The 21,461-nt window shown below is 40.2% G+C and overlaps 2 protein-coding genes across 5 annotated transcripts in view; one reads left to right on the top strand and one right to left on the bottom strand.

Moving 5' to 3' along the window:
• Positions 1-21,461, bottom strand: part of IMMP2L (inner mitochondrial membrane peptidase subunit 2) — a 1,176,402-nt gene that overhangs the window by 658,476 nt on the left and 496,465 nt on the right. The gene's annotated exons all lie outside the window — the stretch shown is intronic.
• LRRN3 (leucine rich repeat neuronal 3) overlaps positions 14,118-21,461 on the top strand; it is a 58,641-nt gene continuing 51,297 nt past the window's right edge. For 2 of the 4 annotated variants that reach the window (XM_044280329.1, XM_044280331.1), the window contains exon 1: positions 14,118-14,470. The gene's annotated coding sequence lies outside the window, so the exon portion shown is untranslated. Of the gene's footprint in view, positions 14,471-14,660; positions 14,747-21,461 lie in introns of those variants that run through there. The other 2 variants (XM_044280330.1, XM_044280332.1) reach the window with 2 other exon arrangements.

Genomic DNA, 21,461 nt, shown 5'->3' with positions numbered 1-21,461 from the left:
TATTGGGGATTATTTTCAACAAAAGGTTTTTTGCTACGTTTGGTGCAAAATTGCATGAAGGCGGCCATGATGTCTACTGTCAGAAAATATATTGGCATGGTGGTATAAGGCTTATTTTAAAATTTAGGTTTCACTTCTGTTTGTTAAAAGTATGAAGACTGCCCTGGCAAAAAAAAGAACTGAGGGCAAATGTGAATGCAAGCTCATTTCTTCATCTCTTAATTCTCTCCAGACTAGCTATGAAAGAGCCATCCTATTTCGGGGCTAGTACGCCTTTAAAAAATAAATGTAACTAACTAAATGGACCCAGGTGTTAAATTAGTCAATAAGGGTGGATTAGTTCTTGACGAATAACCAAATGAGCATCAATAGTACTGTCCAATAATCAAACTCAGCTTCATCTGAAGCACTCCAGAACACAATAGCAGTCTGCCTAATTACCACAAAGCCTGTCTATTCATTAGATGCAACAGACAGATGGTAGTTAGTCCACTATGAATGAACAATGCACAGTAAGTGAACAGAATATCCATAGTATATCCCCTTAATTAAAATAAATAAGGTTTTATGAGCAGCATTTCAACAGATATGGCCACCGTGCTACATCTATAGCCAAAAGAGATTAATTAAATTGTGCACAAAACAGTGTGCTTTACAGATGCAGACTGATGCTGATGGTGTTTTCACAGTACAAACATCGATAACCAGTATTAGAAAAACTACTTCTTCACAGACAGAAGGAAAAATATCAATTAGATCATTGATGTAAAAAGAGCATATCATTAAAGGGGTTGTCCAACGAAAAATATTCTACAGTTTTCAAACCAGCACCTGGACTTGAATACTTTTGAAATTGCATCTAATTAAAAATGTTTTGTAGCAACTAAGTTATTCAGTAAACTGGATCTGTGCCACTCAATTTCTTATTTCTTTGACCTGGTCATTAAGAAGGCCGCACATGCTCAGTTTCATCGTTGAACTGCCTCCTGAGCTGTGATAGGGAGAGCATGGACACTCCTCCTGAGCTGTGATAGGGAGAGCATGGACACGCCTCCTGAGCTGTGATAGAGAGAGCATGGACACGCCTCCTGAGCTGCGATAAAGAGAGCATGGACACGCCTCCTCAGCTGTGATAGAAAGAGAATGTACATGCCTCCTGAGCTGTGATAGGGAGAGCTGAGACACGCCCCCTTAGCTGCAGCAGAAAAAAACACTCCCCTTCAGCTGTCAGCTTGATATAAATCTAGCAGAGCAATGAATGAGGAAATATCTGGATCAATGTGAGGCTGGTGTTAGCTTTGTTAGAAAGAGATTTTACTGTATGATGTCTGATATTCATTTTTTTACATTATTTATGGGATAACCCCTTTAATGAGTAAAAGTATGCAATATATAATAGTAATCTTATGAGCTGTGGTTCCTTTGGACTCCATTCAAATTAATATCAGGTGGTTTTTGTCATGGATTCTGGCATTTCTGAGAACAGTCTGCAGGAATATTATTGTGTTAAAAAGAATGAAACTCCAGTGGAACATTTACTGAACCCATTATAAGTCATTTGGACAAGCACAGTGCATTGGAGTGTCACCACCAGTGACAGGCAACACCTGGATGCAATATGGCAGAGTGCAGGAAATGTCCTACTGCACCTCTGTAGTAAAATGTGTCCAAATATTAATTTACAGTAAATACTTTTACACCAGACATAACAGACCCGCTTACGAATTTCAAGCTCATTGTTCTTCATTTAAAGGGGTTGTTTCACCTCAGTAAGTGGCATTTATCATGTAGAGAAAGTTAATACAAGCCACTTACTAATGTATTGTTATTATCCATATTGCCTCCTTTGCTGGCTGGATTCATTTTTCCATCACATTATACACTGCTCGTTTCCATGGTTACAGACCACCCTGCAACCATCAGTGGTGGTCATGCTTGCAATTTATAGGAAAAAGTGCCAGCCTCTCTGGTGGACGAAACCATGGGAGCGCACATAGGCTGGTGCTTTTTCCTATAGTGCGCAAACACGACCACCACTAATGGATTGCAGTGTGGTCTGTAACCATGGAAACGAGCAGTGTATAATGTGAAGGAAAAATTAATCCAGCCAGCAAAGGAAGCAATATGGATAATAACAATACATTAGAAAGTGGTGTGTATTAACTTTCTCTACATGATAAATGCCATTTACTGAAGTGAGACAACCCCTTCAAGCATGCACAGTCCAAAAGAAATAGAAAACCCTGTATAATCAAAAGCAGATAGTAATGTCACATGATTTCCAGACGTAGTACAACCCCATAATACACACAGAGAGACATAGCTGATACAAATGCCTAAGGCTACTTTCACACTCGCGTTTGGTGCGGTTCCGTCAAGGATCTGTACAGACAGATCCATTCAGACAATGGAGGACTGTGTCATAGAAAACTGATTCGACCCCATTGACTTACATTGTGTGTCAGAACGCAAGCAGTGGTTTGATATCCATCTCCAAAGTGGAATGGAGACTGGTCGGAGGCAAACTGGTCGGAGGCAAAAGTATTCAGAGCGGATCCTTTTCCATTCAGAATGCATTAGGACAAAACTGATCCGTTTTGGACGCTTGTGAGAGCCCTGAACGGATCTCACAAATGGAAAGCCAAAACGCCAATGTTAAAGTAGCCTAACAAAGTTGATATTAACACCTTACTGACCTTCAACGTACTGTTACATCATGGGAACCACTGAGTTCCCGCAATTTGACGTAATAGTACGTCATAGTGATCGCGTGGGCACCGGAGTCAGCCGGGCCCCTGCTGTATCCGCCGGCATCGCTGTAAAATCTTAAGATTAACCGCTTCTATGCCGCGGTCCACGCTGACCGCGACATAGAAGAGGTTTGTGTCAGGTGAACGATCACATCAAGTCTCCGCACTGCTGTGGCAGGGACCCGATGCGACACAAGGCAGCCCGATGCCGTGCAGATCTGCCCACATCCTGCCCACTTCAGCAAGTGATCAAAAAGGCGTATGCCCCCCAAAATAGTACCAGTCAGACCGTCACCTCATCCTGCAAAAAATGAGACCCTACCTAAGAGAATCAGTCAAAAAATAAAAAAGCTATGGCTCTCAGACTATGAGACACTAAAATATCATTATTTTGGTTTAAAAAATGCTATTATTGTGTAAAACTTAAATAAATAAGAAAAATTAGACACAATAGGTATTGCCACGTGCGTAACGATCTGCTCTATAAAAAGTCACATGACCTAATTCCTCAGGTAAACGCTGTAAAAATAAAAACGGTGTCAAAACATCAATTTTCTTGTTACCTTGCCTCACAAAAAACGTAATATAGAGCAACAAAAAATCATATGTACCCCATAATAGTACCAATAACACTGGCACCTTATCCCGTAGTTTCCAAAATGTGGTCACTTTTTTGAGTTTCTACTGTAGGGGTGCATCAGGGGGGCTTCAAATGGGACATGGTGTCAAAAAACCGTATGGCATTCCTTTCCTTCTGCGCCCTGCCGTGTGCCCATACAGCGGTTTACGACCACATATGGGGTGTTTCTGTAAACTACAGAATCAGAGCCATAAATATTGAGTTTTGTTTGGCTGTTAACCCTTGCTTTGTAACTGAAAAAATAAAATAAATGGAAAATCTGCCCAAAAAGTGAAATTTTGAAATTGTATCTCTATTTTCCATTAATTCTTGTGGAACACCTAAAGGGTTAACAAAGTTTGTAAAATCAGTTTTGAATACCTTGAGGGGTGTAGTTTCTAGAATGGGGTCATTTTTGGGTGGTTTCAATTATGTAAGCCTCACAAAGTGACTTCAGACCTGAACTGGTCCTTGAAAAGTGGGTTTTTGAAAATTTATGAAAAATTTCAAGATTTGCTTCTAAACTTCTAAGCCTTGTAACATCCCCAAAAAATAAAATGTCATTCTCAAAATGATCCAAACATGAAGTAGACATATGGAAAATGTAAAGTAATAACTATTTGTGTAGGTATTACTATGTATTTTAGAAGTAAAGAAATTGAAACTTGGAAATGTGCAAATTTTTTCAAATTTTGGGCAAATTTACTATTTTTTTTATAAATATTTTTTATTTATTTTTTACTCAATTTTACCAGTGTCATGAAGTACAATATGTGACGAAAAAAACTATCTTAGAATGGCCTGGATAAGTCAAAGCGTTTTAAAGTTATCACCACATAAAGTGACACATGTTGATTTGCAAAAAATGGCCTGGGCAGGAAGGTGAAAACAGGCCTGGGGTTGAAGGGGTTAAATATATAACAATAGCAGCATTTCTTAATAAATACACAAAAGATAATTCCTGGAATTAGGAAACATGTGTGGCCACTTAAACTGGTGTAAAGTAGAACGGGCCTAATTGCCCATAGCAACCAATCAGATTCCACCTTTCATTTTCCAAAGGAGCTGTCTAAAATGAAAGGTGAAATCTGATTCATTGCTATGGGCAACTAAGCCAGTTCTACTTTACACCAGTGTCTAGTGTCAGTATCCAGAAAGTTTCTTTCTGAATAAAGCTTTCTTCCAATTTCACCCCTTACGGTTGGGGAGAATCTTACAGTATTACAGTACTGTGACCTTACAGTATTATGGTGATGAGTAGCGTTGAGCAAACCTGCCTTTTGGCAGGTTCGAGTTCGGAGTTAAAGTGAATTATGCAATGGATTCTCTTGAATCTATAACGTAAGTCAATGCTGGCATACCAAACGAGATGCATTTAGAGGCAATACGTTTTGCATGCCGTCATAATACAAGTGTATGGCCAGCAGAACGGAACCCTCGGGGCTGGCTATACACTTGCATTATGCGGCATGTCGGCATTGAATTACGTTCCCACTGAATCCATTACGGAATTCACTTAAACCTCAAACCCAAACTTGAACCTGCCAAAAGGCAGGTTAGCTTAACTCTAGTGATAAGTGTCTTTTCTCAATATTTCACAAATATTTCACTATCCTTTTTTTTAAAAAAAAACGTCCTCATAGTACAAATAATAAACCATAAAGTGCATATCTCACAAACAATGATGTGAACGTGCGAACGTGATGGGAATTGCAAATAATCAACTAACCCCATCAGGAGATTCCCACTCATTTCTGCTGTAACAGTTTATAAATAGATATTTGAATAAAGGATGAATATTACTACAGAGGTACAGTGAAAATCGTTTATTTTGGAGATCTACATTAGGAAATGGCTCTGTCATGACCGCCCGACCCGTAAAGTGACCTTCAATGAACAGGATATCTGATCATACTTGGTTAAATACATCACTTTCATTGTAAGTTCTTCTGTTGCTTATCTGAGGTGAGAACATAAACCTTTATAGTGAAGAAAAATAAATTGCTGCTGATCAGTCATAACAGTCAGTTACATTAGCGGCCATATTCATTTATATCTTCTAACTCTTCTCTACTGATTATCTCCCAATCGCTCATGTAATGTCGGAAGGACATGGCTGTTCCATGACTGTTTCTTCATTAGTCCGGTAAAACATGGTAATAGTACACTCAACACCTATCAACCTCTCTGAAGTCTTTCATCACAATTAGATTATACATTCAGTGGAAGTGTGTCAGCAATAAACCTTTTATCATTAATAAATTGCTACTACAGATTTATAGATAAACAGGCGTTAACCCTTTCAGGACTGGGCCATTTTCTGTTTTTTACTCCCAGCCTTCCCAGGGCCATAACTTTTTTTTCTATTTCCCTTCACTTAGCCGTATGAGGGCTTGTTTTTTGCAGGTCAACTTGTACTTTCCAATTGCACCATTTACCTTTGCATACAATTTAGTGGGAAGCTGGTAACAAATTCCAAATTGGGTAGAATTAGAAAAAAAAACACAATTCCATCACAGTTTTATGGATTTTTGGGGTCATTTATTAAGGATGGCTATTTAGACGCCGGTTATAATACCACTGCTCTACATAACTTCCACGCATAATGCACCAGCATACACCAAGCTTAAATCTACGCCTGCTAGTGTAGATTTAAGTTATTTTCTACACCAAAAACCGGCATAGAAAATGATAAATGTGACGGGCCTGCTGGCCCACCCTCTTACACACCCACATGTCCTCTTTTTTTTGGCACTAACAATTTACAATGCTCCCCCTAGTGCCGCTATATATTGCTCCTCCAGTGCTAGTATGTAATTCCCCCCCCCCAGTGCCAGTGTATAATGTTCCCACAGTGCCAGTATATATTGCTCCCCCCAGTGCCTGTATATAATGCTCCCCTAGTGCCTGTATATAATGCTCCCTCCAGTGCCTTTATATAATGCTACCTCCAGTGCCAGTGATTGGTGCCCCTCCCAGTGCCTGTATATAATCCTCCCTCCAGTGCCAGTGCTTGGTTCCCCTACAAGTGCCTGTATATAATGCTCCCCCAGTGCCAGTATATAATGCCCCCGCCAAGTGCCAGTGCCTCTCTCAGTGCCTGTATATAATGCTCCCCCAAGTGCCAGTGATTTGTGACTCCAGTGCCAGTGCCTTGGTGCCCCCCTGTGCCAGTATATAATGCACCCCCAGTTCCAATGTATAATAAGGGGAATGCAAGTAGATACTAAAACAGATATATCAAGAGCGGTTACAGGTCCTCTTTAAAGGGGTTGTCTCACTTAAGGAAATGGCATTTATCATGTACAGTTAACATAAGCCACTTACTAATGTATTGGTACTGCCCATATTGCTTCCTTTGCTTACTAGATTAATTTTTCCATCACATTATACACTGCAGTCCAGCAGCAGTGGCTGCATTTGCATACTATGGGAAAAAGCGCTGGCCTCTCTTGGACTGTAACAGTTAGCATAGTCCAGCATTTTTTGCTGTAGTGTGCAAGCACGGCCACCACTGCTAGATTGCTGGGTGGTCGTAACCATAGAAACGAGCAGTGTATAATGTAATGGAAAAATGTATCCAGTCAGCAAAGGAGGCAATATGGATAATAACAAGACATTAGTGAAAGTGTATTAACTTTGTCTACATGATAAATGTCACTCGCTGACGTGAGAAAACTAATTTAAGGAAACAGAGGTGGAACTAGTGGGATGACAGGAGGAATACCGTCAGAACACATACATAAATGGTAAATTGTCAGACAGGTAAGTTGGTGTGGCTACTGAGGTGGGGTGGGGGACAAGATATTTTATGAAAGGCAGGCAAACAATAACAAAACGATTTTTAGTTAAACAGGAGCCTTGCAGAAAGCAAATCCCTTTTGTAGGATTTTTTACGCAGCAAAACATTGATTTAAGCAGGAGCACCTTGACCTTAGGCTGCATCCAGTTAAAAGCTTTTTAACTCACTTATGTCAAACACACACAGAGGAAAAGTGCATGTAAAATCCATTAGGTCATTGATACTTATGGTGATATGCGAGTTGTTCGCGCACTCCGCAATGCCAAATACCTTTGTGGAATCATTTCTCAGCGCTGCTCAAGTTGGCAGAGCCATAGGGTGTGCATTCACTTGGCAGGCTTCCTTGTGATTTTAGCTCCAACAGAAAGTCTCTCATACGTTGTAACCGTTCTCACTTGAAGGAACAAAAAAATATATTTGCCGCATGTTATGGTAATATAGACCCATCCTAAATTATGGTCAGCCATTTCACAGGCAGAAAAACTATAGAACTGCACTGAAAGTATGAAATACTGCAATAGCATGCTATTTCTTCTATATCTTAGTGTCTTGAAAGCCTAAGATGCCCTGAGCAATGTCCATCAGCAATGGTTATAATACAACATCAATATTAAGAATATTGACCCCTGCACAGAGTCGATTCAGTATAATACCAGTATCTTCTATCTCACTCAGAAATATTTTTCTGCAAATGTTAGGATTTCTATTTTTTTCTCATTTAATCTATCTTGCCTCCATTTTTATGTTGACTGTAGCTTACAGAGTACAAAAGGTCAAGGACCTCTGTCATATAAAACCTGAAACCAAATCGAGATCTATCGATCTGTCCTAATTTATAATTTTCCTAAATTTCTCTTGACCTATGTAACACATATAAAAGAATCAAAATACTCATTAATAGATTTTTCATGGTCAGCTAGACGGGGAGGTCTTAAGACTATATATAAAACTTGCTTGACAAGTGACATTTGCCTTCAGTTGCCACAGTTCAGAGATGTCACCGAGAATGTGTAACCTCATGTAATCTCCCAGAGCCATTTAGGCATCAGTGTTACGGATGACAGCTCCTTTCTTCTCTGTGTGTGAAAAGGTGAAGAAAGAGACAGCAGAGACGAGGGAATTAGATCTTAATTATAATCTGCACTTATGAATGGCAAATTCTGTACTGTCAAATATATATATATTAACTGGCAGATGCATAATGTAGACAACATACAAGACAATGGCAAAATATAAAGCTATTCCTAGTAAGAACAGTTGGGCCAAGAAGGAGGATTCAAGGGTTTTCAGAATTCTCCTTTTTTTATCTAGACTGCCATGAACATTAATTTAAATACCAAATTGTATTGTATATACCTAAGGCTCTGTTCACACTAGCACCATGCCTTCTGTTTGTAACACAGTCCTGACAGTTATGTTGGATCTGTTTGCAAATGCATGCTGACAAATCCTGAGGGATCCACTATGGGTCCGGTATTTCTGAGAGCAAGACTAGCTCTGCAGACTTTTCTATTCTTGCTACTAAATATACTGTAAAATTTGATGTAGAGTTAAAAACACCAATGTGAACCAATAGAACAATGGAAATAATGCCAAACTACGGCACATTTTCTTTTGGTTTAGTAGGTTTTATCTCTTATTTGTCTGTCTGTTCTTTATGCACGGCCAAACGACTTGACCGATTTGTACAAAATTTGGCCCATAGGTACATCAGGTGTCTGGGAAGGTTTTCGACCGGGTCTCAGATCTCTAGGACGTATCATTCCTGAAATATTCCCGACAAATGTATTAGCTAATAGGAGCTCGCAGCTTCACTCACATTCTAACTGCCATTCACACAGTCACAATACCTTTATTATCCAATGGAAACTTGCAGGTCCTTCAGTCTTGACATACACAGCTACACCAGGTTTCAATAACTACTCAGCCATTTTTCTTTTCTGTCAGAGGTAACTGTTAAGGGGACAGGGTGCTGTGTAGGCCACTGTTAAGGGGGTGCGGTGCACGGTGTCGTGGAGGTCTTGTATTAACGTGCAGTGGGGGGGGGGGGCACTGTTAAAGGGGAGGGACCCTGTGCAGGGTACTATGGGAGGGTCAGTGTTAAGGGGACGGGCCACAGTGGAGAACACTGTTAAGGGGTCGGACTGCTGTGGAGGTCAAAGCTAAGGGGTGGGCTGCTGCACTGTTAAGGAGTGGGCTGCCAAACAGAAAAGAATAGGACATGTTCTAGCTTTTATTCAGGCTGTGGAAACGGACATACGGATGCGGACAGCACACAGTGTTCTGTCTGCATCTTTTGCAGCCCCATTGAAATGAATGTATTGGATGCAGACAGAAACAACAGACATGTGCATGAGCCCTAACTCCAGGATAAGAAAAGTTCTATGAACTTCTCAGCTCTATTCATAAGGTCATCAATATCAGATTGGTTGGGATTCCAACTCTTGGCACTTTTGCCAATCAGCTCTCTGAAGTGTCCTCCTCACAGGATACTGAACACAGTGCCATACATTGTATAGTGGTTGAGCTTGGTATTGCATCTAAGGCCCATTCACTTGATAAGAATTCAGCATAGGACATGTGAACTCACTAGCCTAAGATGGGGCCGTTGTGCTCAAAGTAAAAATGGGGCCTATACAAACAGCTGATCGGTGAGGGTGCTAGATGTAGGACCTCCACCAATTAGATACTGATTACCTACCCTGAGGATAGGTTATCAATATTTTACTCACAAAAATTACTTTAAATGATGACCTTTTAGTCCAGATTTACACATTCAGGTTTGTTGATACAGTTTTTGAAGCCAATATCAGGTGTGAATTATAAGGGGAGAGTTAAAGGCCCTTTACACAGGCCAAAAACAAGTGTTCCTCTGAGCGATTATCTGGTGATGTAAATGTACTGCCGATTACCCGATGAATGAGCAAAATGCTCATTCATAAAATAAATACACAAAAATCATCATTTTCTGGCAGCAGATTTTGCTGTGTAAACACGATCTGCTGCCGGCAAACAATGAGTCAGTATGGGGAAGAGCGATGGCATTAGCGACTGCTCCTCCCCATACTGTGGAGGAGTACTTGGTCTCCTCCGCCAGCGAGCAGTAGATTGTCGGGAAGAAATGCTTCTTTTCCGATAATCTGCTGCTCTGTCATCCAATGTAAAGGGACCTTAAGTGAATCAGATGTCATCTTTCTTTTCTTTTTAAAAAAACATTTTGGCTTCAAAACTGCATAAGAAAACTTGAACATAGAAACCCTCCCATAGGGTAATCTGACACTAGCGTGTTTGGTCCAAGAAAGCTGCATCTCCCAGACCAAACACTGCTCCTGTGACCTATTGACGTACAGTGCTGTGAGTTCCTGCCTGACCATGGCTCTGCTGTATTGTGGCAGATTTCACCCTCTGTATTACAAAGGGTGAGATCCATAAACTGCAATGCTGCAGATTTAACCTCTGCACCCAATGTGAAATTACAGTGCATGTGCAGATTCTGGCGTAGACACTCTCCACAGCGTGTAGATGAGGTTTTTTTTCTAAATCAGCACCTCTGGCATATAATAAACATATAGGGGGAGATTTATCAAAACAGGTGTAAAGTAGAACTGACATAGGCTACTTTCACATTCGAGTTTTGGGCGGGTCCGTCATGGATCTTCAAAAACGGATCTGTTACAATAATACAACCGCATGCATCCGTCATAAACCGATCCGTTTGTATTATCTATAACATAGCCAAGACGGATCCGTCATGAACTATTGTGCCACTAAAAACTGATCTGTCCCTATTGACTTGCATTGTGTGCCAGGCGGATCCGTTTGGCTCAGTTTCATCAGACAGACAGCAGAACGATGCACGCAGCGATTTGGTGTCCGCCTCCAGAGCGGAATGGAGACAGAACGGAGGCAAACTGATGTATTCTGAGCGGATCCTTTTCCATTCAGAATGCATTGGGGCTAAACTGATCTGTTTTGGACCGCTTGTGAGAGCCCTGAACGGATCTAACAAACAGAAAGCCAAAATGCGAGTGTAAAAGTAGGCTTAGTTGCCCATAGCAACCAACCAGGTTTCAACTTTCATTTTTCAGGGCTCCTTTGGAAAATAAAGAATCAATATGATTGGTTGCTATGGGCATCTAAGCCACTTCTTCTTTACACCAGTTTTCATACATAAATCTTTACTGATAATGTCCTTCAAATTTGTGAATTTAAATTCTGGAAAATATGAGCCGTGGAAAGCTTTTAAATACTGACAAAATTGTAATTTTGTAAAGGGAATCCGACACATTGAAAATGCAAAGCAGTCCGCAGACGCCATGTGATTCTGGGTTTCAAAGTTCAGCAGGTAGTCCTACTCAGGCCTGCTCACTGACTGATTTCTGTCTGTGACTGGGTAGGACCACCCACTGGACTCCTAAGGCAAAAATAATCAGAAATTTAAGTATATAAATGACATGTTTTACTAAATCTTTCTCCATAACTAAGTATCAATCTGTTTAGCTCCTTTGGCTCTATAAAATGCTGTCCAAAGGCTCAAATACATTTTCATGGTGATGTGGTCCCTGTAAAATGTTTTCTTCTAAAACCTCACATCTTTGCTCTAATGTGTATATATATATATATATATATATATTACCCCCTGATGATGTATTGAAGCACAACATAAACTTTGCGGGACACCCATCGAAGAAACACAGAACACATACACTACTCAAGAGTAAAAAAAAAAATTTTGGCTGAATGAGCCAGATAAAATATATATTTTCCTGGCTAATCTATCTCAAAATAAAATTAAATGTACATTAAGAAAAATGTAAATACTGCATTTCAATCAGTTTCTCAAATTTGCACTTATTCCTACTAGTAATGAGAGAATTTCTTGAAATTTGATTCAGAATGATTTGAATCAACCAAATCAGTCAGGTGATTTGATTTGGGACAAAATAAATTTGACCCAAAAATAAATTGTTCCGACTGCTAAGTATTAGGTTCTGGCTGGGGTCTCTAAGGACTGTATACAACTCCTTCTAAGCTCTCTTACTCCAAGACAGCATTAGTCATCTTAAAGTAACAGTGACATAAATGGCTTTGGGTAAATGGATGGTAGTTGGTGGTGACAAACAGCCTCTTTAAAAGTAAACTGCACTTTTATGTTTAATTTTTTATTTTTAATGTTTAGCTTTTTGGAAGCAAATGCCTGCCGGTGTATACATCTGGGGTCATGTGGTCTTCCTTGCTTATATTTCCTGTCTTCTAATCTGGAAAATGTCAGATGTCCTTTCGAGAAATTTACAAGACTCTCCAAAAATTTAGATTCAACCAATATTTTGGGAAAATTTGGGTCGAACTGGATTAATTTTGAATTGATTCGCTCATTACTACTTCCCACACCATCAAGTAATAGTGGCTTAACTAGAAATTTCTTGCCACCAGTCCAAATTCTGTAACACGGCTCCCAGTTGACAATTATCTTCATAAAAAAAAAAAAAAACATCCTTTAAGCAGATTTTAATTCCAGTATCTTCTGTGTATATTGGCATCTTCTTCTTTGAGACAAACCTTGGGAGCTCATCTCCAAGAGGTTTCACTGGGATATCATGCAAACTAGGGTGGTTCTACAGCTATGCTTCTGTAATAAGCCAAACAATGTATTTGATTTATCAGCAATTTTGAAGACTACTGCTTCAAGGAAATTTTCTGTCAACTGTTACTACTCTATTATACGGGTGAAACTCGAAAAATTTGAATATCGTGCAAAGTTCATTTATTTCAATAATGCAACTTAAAAGGTGAAACTAACATATGAGATAGACTCATTACATGCAAAGCGAGATATTTCAAGCCTTTATTTGGATTTATTCAATTTGGATGATCTGGCTTACAGTTTATGAAACCCCAAATTCACAATCTCAGGTCCCCTTTGCTCAGGGGGTATGGATTAATTAGCTGACTAGGGTGTGACACTTTGAGCCTAGACTATTAAACCTTTTCACACAGCAAGGTACAGATGTATGATGTAACCAGATAATTTCATACGTTTCACACCAAGTACTAAGTAATCGTGATATATATATATATATATATATATATATAGTGTATATATCTGTAATTCTCATAGATACTCATCTGATCTGATATTTTATGTGTAACATATTTCTGGTTTTACCATAACAGAGGTTGGCCACCCTCCAATATTCACCAATATCAGATTGGCGTGGGTTTGACTCCCGATACCCCTGTCATTCAGCTGTTTGAAGAGAACGCAGCGCTCATACAAGCACTATGTTCTCCTCACTGTTTACCTGCTCGCCGTCGACATCACAGCCGCAAGCAGGAGTAATTGCAGCTCCTCCGTCCCCTTCACTTCAATGAGAAGTCTCAGTTACACTCTGCGTGCTCCTTACCAGTGAAGTGAATGGAGGACGGAAGAGCTGCAATTACACCTGCTTGTCGGTGCAGGTAACCAGAGAAGAGAATGCAGCTTCAGTTGATTAGCGGGGGTGCTGGGAGTTGGACCACCACCAATCTGATATTGATGACCTATGCTGAGCATAGGTCATTAATATTGGAAACTGGTCCACCCCTTTAAGACTCATTTAGGAGGCATGGATGGAATTATATGTGGCCAGAATTACATATGTCTTGAAAGCTACTTTCTATATTATTATTATTTTTTTCATAAGATTTTATCTACTGTATATTTTATTATTGCATTTTAGCTTATTGTTCATTGTGTGTACTATATACCCAGGTACAAACTAATGCACAGAAGGAGGACATGTGAGCAACAAAATGTGGTCCTTGCCTAAAAATAGAGGAGAGAAAGAAGGCTGGTTTCATGTGTTTGTACCTAAGCAGCAATGTCATATAATAGGCATGTTGTTTCAGCCAACCAGACTAGGGCAGCTGTGAGCACTGTATCTTGGCACTATGAAGCTATTGGCTCCTCTCTGGGGAGTGGAGGGTGTTCAGTTATTAATGATCGCTGAGCAGGCAGCACCATGTCAGTGTGACAACTGATCGGGTGAATGATGCAGCACTAACCACTAGCACCAGCACCACAGAAAGGAGGAGAAGGGGTAGCGTCGACACAAGCAGCATCTCTGTATTGGATTGTCAGCCTCAGCCATGGAGAAACAAAGCACTGGCAGCTATGAAGGATCTTAGCAGGCGGCGAGCTGCTCTGCTCATGTTGTAGGATATGTACATGTGCAGACAACTAGAAAATACCCCTATGTGAAGCCACGTACTGCGGTCAACGCTGGGGACTATAAAGAGGATGCAAAGTAATGTTGGTGGGTAAGTTCCATTTGCTGTATGTCGCTTAGTGCTGCATGTTGATTGTTTGCAAAGAACCACAAATCTAAGAAGAAAATCAGGGTGTATTTGGACAAAACTGTCTTTGCCCGAACAATTCATATGAATTCTTCATTTCGGGAGACTGATACATGAGTGAGCTTGTTTTGACATTTTCAGGGTCTTCAAGAATGTAAAAAGCTGAGACCCCAGTGCCTGAATGAGCATATCACACACAGAGCTATTGGATTTCCGCCAGGCTACATCTCAGGGATTGTGGTAAATGACTTCCCTTAAAACATATCCTCCTGCTAGTCTGAAGAGACAGTGTGAATAGCTGGTTATCCTTCTGCAGCTCTGACTGACGCATGCTAAATGAGGGGGAAAAATGATGAATATGAACCAAAGCAGTTCTAATCTCCATAAGCCGTTATCGGGCTCACGGCGGGGCGTCTATTCTTCTTTTTAATAATTTTCCATATCGATCGCTTTGTTAAGGTTGTCTGGCTTTACTTAAGGAGCTAAACTGCAAAGTGTATTGTTGTCGAGCACGCGTTTTAAAATGATGCAGAGCGCTCCCCTCCAGCACTTGAGAGGTTAACAAGACAAGAGAAAAGCCTCCGGTCACAAGCACCTTTGGGAGAGGCAGCATGCTTAGAGAAATGCTTTATTTGAAAGCAAATCCACATATTAGTCTTTCACAGCAAGCACAGATTCCCCAACTAGGACGCGGGTCGGCTGCCTACATGGGCAGACCTTGACTTCAAGGGGTTAATCTATCTGTGATACAATGGGCATGGAAGAGATGAAGTTCAGATTCATTTCCCTCTGTCTTGTTCCCTGTTCGCCCGGGATTTGCTTGGCTTGTTAGAGAAGCCTTATTTCCTATGGCACATAAAGTATGTATGATCCTGATGGAAGGCAGACGCAGCCTGGACTCGGGGAATCTGCTTCCATAACTGCCCATTAAGAGTTATTACTCCCAGCATAAGCTTGCTAAGTAATGTAATATAGAAAAAGAAGTGTCACCCACACACCGTCCCCGTACTGCACATCCATCAGCGTGTACATGGACAGTGCAGCTAATAATATGCCAATGCCTGAAAATGCCAGCTAACCCCGAATCATAAAGGGTTGTGCAGCGGGGCAGTGCAATGCCCAAATCATTGCTAATGGTATCCACACCTACTGAAGTCCACCATAGACATTTACCAGGTACTGGCACCTCTCCCTTCTGTGTCTACACCGTAAGACCGTGCGTTACCAGAGTGCTCGAACTTCAGGCACAGTTGCCAAGAAACAGATTTGTGTTCCTCAAGGCAACGTGAGATTCTTGGCATATGATAAAGTTCTGATTGTATGAACATATGCAGTTTTATCACGGTATATATCCATGTATACACTGTATGTGTACAAATACATGCCGCACACCTACCTCACACATCTATCTCCTGTCTATTATCTATACATCTACAGTATCTATCTATCTCATATCTATACATCTACAGTATCTATCTACTTTCTTTCGTTCTTTCTTTCTATTGTATCTATCTACAGTACCCATCTATCTCATATCTATCTATTATTTCATATCTATCTACAGTATCTATCTAATATCTACATTATCTATATCTATTGATCTCCTATCTATGCTGTCTATCTACATTATCTATCATCTATCTTATATCTTTCTCGTCGATCTATCTAATATCTATCTATCAATTTAACTATTAATCTGCTATCTATCTACAGTATCTATCTATTGTATCTATCTACAGTATCTATCTATTTACAGTATCTATCTATCTACAGTATCTATCTATCGTATCTATCTACAGTATTTATCTATCCATCGTATCTATCTACAGTATCTATCTATTGTATCTATCTACAGTATCTATCTATTGTATCTATCTACAGTATTTATCTATCTATCCTGCCTCTCCTTATAATGTGCACATGACTGATAATTGATGGTATACACAGTAATATACTCACAGGTATATATATATATATATATATATATATATATATATGTATATATGCACCATGAACAGCCGGTGAAGACAATGCCTTCAGCATCCTGGGATCAGTACAGCCAGCTATGAAGTGATACATGTTAGTTTATTGATTAACCCCGGAATGGATGACACAATTTAATCAGACGCTGGTCATGTGCCAGGAGATCATGGAATGCTAAATGACAATGATGTAACCCAGCTTTTCCCAGATACAACATGATGCACTCTGGAGAAAGCCCCTGGCAGAGAATAAGGGGTCTTCTTAGCAGAAATCTCAGCGAATGTATAGTATGTTACCACCCAGGTAATGACTTCACTTAGCCACAGATTAATAGTGGCTTGTAAGGCCGACCGAATCATCCCTGCAGGCCTCCTGTAGGAAGAGTGGCTGTGGTGAAATTGCATTACATGGCAATTTTACAGAACAACACTGGTCACGGGCCATTGCTTTTATCCAAACATATACACAGTGCATCTGATATAGCATTCCTATCGGCCTAAATATTACATCATATTGGAAATGTCAAACACCGGATCAACTAAAAGCTGTATTTCACATTAACATCATAGACTCAGACAATAAAATGAGGCACATTGGAAATGTCTTCAGGCACGTTACAGACGTCAAATATTCTGGTCCCTACTCATACACGTCACCAGTGGTCATCCAAAGCCTCCTTCACCCAGGTTGTTTTTTTTTTGCCATTAAAAACACATGAGAATATGCCATCATTTTATGTTTAATGCAGAGATATTTATTTTTTCGAGACACTTTGACCTGCACTTTTTTTGTGGTATTTGTTGCTTTGTATATTGCAAGTCCTAGGAAGAATTTTATGAAAAGACACTAAAAAACCACCCAGAGCTTACTGCGGTTTGAATAAATCCAATGACCCCCCTAAATAAGGCCACCACAACGCTTCGTATATAGTGCATTATATAGCTGGCTATAGACTTTCATGTAACATGTGGCAGACATATTTTGGGGCAAAAAAACACCATGAGGTGGCTTTGTGCTTCCAGCCTCCAGCTCAACCAAGTACAAAATGCCAGTACTAGTTAACATTTCCAGACATATGGATAATAGGCAATTAAGTGCGCGGTTTAGAAACAAAGTCACTTATATAGTATATCTAGTAAGGTCTATAAGGCAAAACTGTTTTAATTCAGGCATAGACAAGACACACTCAGACGGGATTATATAATGGCACTAGGCTGCAGAGAATCCTAGCAACCACAAGATGCAAAAACCCTCTTCTTGATGAATCTCCTTCTCGTTTTTGACTTGAAAAGCACTTCATATTCTAATTGGTTGACAACGCATTTGGTATGTACCTCTTCAGTGAAATAGCCAATTAAAAGGAATCCATATATCTCAGCTCACGCAGCTGCAGCCCTGATAAATATGCAGCTTGTAGCCACTTCCCCCTGCTAGGTGTACCGTTGTAACCCTCCAGGTCAAAGGGGACTTTTTAAAGGTCAACAGTAGGCAGGCATAGAAGAAACATGCATTTTATAGAATCCAACCTCTCAAAGTCACCTTATTCCTCTTCTTCTAGGCGAGCAGCTCTAATTGCCTTGTGCTCACTGCATTGTGCACACAAAAAATACAAATATACATATGGCTAAAATGATGATACATAGAAAAGACTGCTTTCCCTATATTTAGCATGAAGGTGACTGTATTACATATTTTATTTTAATGAATATGTACAGTACTACCCACACCCCTTAGCATGGGAGCCATCTTTAAAGGGGCTTTCGATATTTTGGAAAAAATGTCAAGGCAGCTGCTTATGTTATAACAATAATAGCACAAAATCATCACCACTTGTCACGTGGTCCACCGGTGTACCCATTGGCAGCAGTACTGATATCACCAGTAAGGGCGGTGACTGGCGGCGCCTGCCATGTGTCAGTATAGCATGTTATGTCTGCAGCAGGAAGCACAGGACCGACAGTGGATATAAGTAGGTCAGATTTTTGGGGGGTTTTGTACCATTAGATTTGTTACCATAAACAGGAACGGGGTGCTTAATGTATATTTTATGATCCTGACATACCACTTTCATATAATATAGCAAGGAATGATGATTGCTTTTTTCTCCCATTTGGTATATTAAGAGTTACTTTACACCTTAGCATACCAAAATCTGCAAAGGTATTCATAAGGCGAGCACTGCAGTTATCTAGGCCCCCTGAGAAAAATGCAGTATGAATACAGTATCTATCCTTGTGATCACTACACTCACTGTACACTGACAGTGTGATAAAGTGACACAGGGTATAGGCCTACACGTGGGAGGTCACTGGTTATAGCAAAAAAGAGCTGACATCTTTAGTAATGATGTTCTGTAGCTGCTGTCAGTATTGCTGTAGATCCACTTTTACCTCTTATGTGCACTAGGTGATGCAGTCATATGCGCTATAATGCCGGTCATAGCATACCTTATGCATCAAAATATAACTAAATCAATAGCAATTTATGTATTTATACAAAAAATGATTTAGAACAAGGTTCTGCCATTGGAATTATCACAAGGTCTTAAAAGAGTATGTAGGTAGAGGCACCATATACATTACATATACTATTCCAACTTTACCATTTACTACTTTACTATTCCAATTTTATATATCAGCAGGATCGGCCCTATTAAATCCAACATAATGTCGGGTAGGGATTCTGCTGTGTAAAAGGATAGCTCAATGATGCAGCTACATTTGACCATTCACATTTATTAATATGTGAGTAAGGTGTTTGGTGCACTGAGGGGTGGGCACCTTGGCCCCTCCACTCTGCATGGTCACTTCCTTCCCCCCTTGACTGACAGTGCTAGACATCTTGCTGGACCCTGTGATCTTATGCCTGCACTCAGGGGCGTAGCTATAGGGGGTGCAGAGGTAGCAGTCGCTACCGGGCCCAGGAGCCTGAGGGGGCCCAAAGACCCTTGTGCCACATAAGACACTGGCATTATAGAAAGTGCATGCTGGTCAATTTACACCTCTGGCTGAAGGGAAGGGGTTAGGTCAAGAATTTAGATTGAGGGGGTGCCCTTTCAATGTTTGCCTCTGGCAGCAGGAAGGCTACGTGCTCCCCTGCCCCTTGCCAACAAGCACTGAGGGAAGGGTGGGGCCCAAGCTGAACTCTTGCACCAGGGCCCATGAGCCTTTAGCTACGCCCTGCACTGTAGATTACACTATGCACACTACATCAGCCTCTACTTCCCCATGCGCCAATGATGTCATCCTCCACCTGGAAGAGGTGACCCTCAGCTTTAGTCAGGCACGTCCTTCTGCTGCAGCTCTCTCCTTGTAACTATCACAGGTTCTAACAGTAGATAGGGCAGTTGAAGGATAGAACTGAGCATGTGCGACCACCTCAGCGAGGTGGACAGAGAAATAAGGAAAAGAGCAAACAACAGGTAGCACTATACAGAAGTTTTTCTTATTGAAATCAATCATGAGTTGATGTTATTTAGCACATACTTCCATCAAATTTTCATCATGCCGAGCTATTCTTTATGTCCGTTGATCACCATGGGAGAATCAGATGGACAAGTCAATTTGGTCTGTTGGAAAGATAAGGTGTTTGTCATATGACAGTCCTGGCACTCTTTTACGTTTCTCTTTCTGCTCTTATGATGGAGCATAAAAAAGGGTAAACTTGCTGAAAGTGTGAACAAAGGCCTGGCTGCTAGGGAATGTCCGAAGATCTGACTTTATGACAATATGGCCAACGCCCATCCGTTACAAAACATCATATAATAAGATGAAAAGTGACAATTTGTGTTGATACATGTTAGAATATAAATCGTGGTCAACAAGAAACTGTGACAATCTGATAATACTAAAAGGAGAAAACCGCACTCATAAACAAGAGATGACAAAAAGATCTAGGCCTATGGAATGGGGTTTATACATACCAACCCAACAGCAGAACATATACATTCCAATATTTTTCTATGTTAGAACACAGATTTACAAGGCAGTAAGTCCTATTATATCAGCATGCTACCACTCAGATCTCTCTCCACTAACATTCTTTGATGCTTAAAGAATGTGATGCATATTGGTCCAAAAATATTAGAAATGTTTCCCATAAACTCTGAGCAAGACAAACATATTAATCTTAGCATAATTAAAATACATTTACTAAACCAATTGACTGTATGTAGCTGTTTACTCAGCTCAGCATAATAAGCAGTGCAGTGCTCTCAGGAATCCATCATGTCTTCTGACGTTATGTATTTGCCTTTCATTTCTTCTGAGAGAGATCTGAATCAATAAGTTGAGTGCCATCAGTTAAACTGCACCACTGGGGAAGTGTGTTAAATGATGTTACTAAAAACACCGTGGACAGAAAGGAAGTCTAGAATGTGTCATATTAAATAACCAAAAGGTGTAGTGGGACAATGAACCAAGTGTGATCAGAATGATGGAGGCGGCATCTCCTATCAACTGTGTGCAAAGAGTATTCCTGGATTCTGATTCATAGGCAGCTAGATGAAATTCTCTAACTCAGGCTTCATGTGACTCATGCGTTTTGTACAGTTGTATAAAAAAGTTTGACTTCAATTCCCAGCAGTAGAGGAAGCTAGAAACATGCAGGATGACTCCATCTCTTTCTTAGTGTTTGGTTTTGTAGGTAATATTAAACTAGCTCTCCAACATACCACTAAGACAATGTGTGCGTTATGATTTTCTGATGAACATTTTTTAGCATTTTTTTATTTATCAATGTAGGTAAACTATACCATCAAACTACACTTATTAAACCTTCTTTAAAGATAATCCTTCTAAACACCAATATTGTTATTTGATGTTCATGCCCAAATACACATTAGTTGATCACTGTCCAAACCCATCAATTTTGGCAGGGCCAGCCCCCTAACCCTCTTGACTCTTCCTAAAAGATGATTTTGATGGAAGAAGGATCGGGTAAAATGAATTTCAATGCCCGATCCTTTGTTCAA

The sequence above is a fragment of the Bufo gargarizans genome, chromosome 2, assembly GCF_014858855.1.
Source record: "Bufo gargarizans isolate SCDJY-AF-19 chromosome 2, ASM1485885v1, whole genome shotgun sequence".
Taxonomy (NCBI): Eukaryota; Metazoa; Chordata; class Amphibia; order Anura; family Bufonidae; genus Bufo; species Bufo gargarizans.
This window is presented reverse-complemented; position numbering and strand designations above follow the sequence as displayed.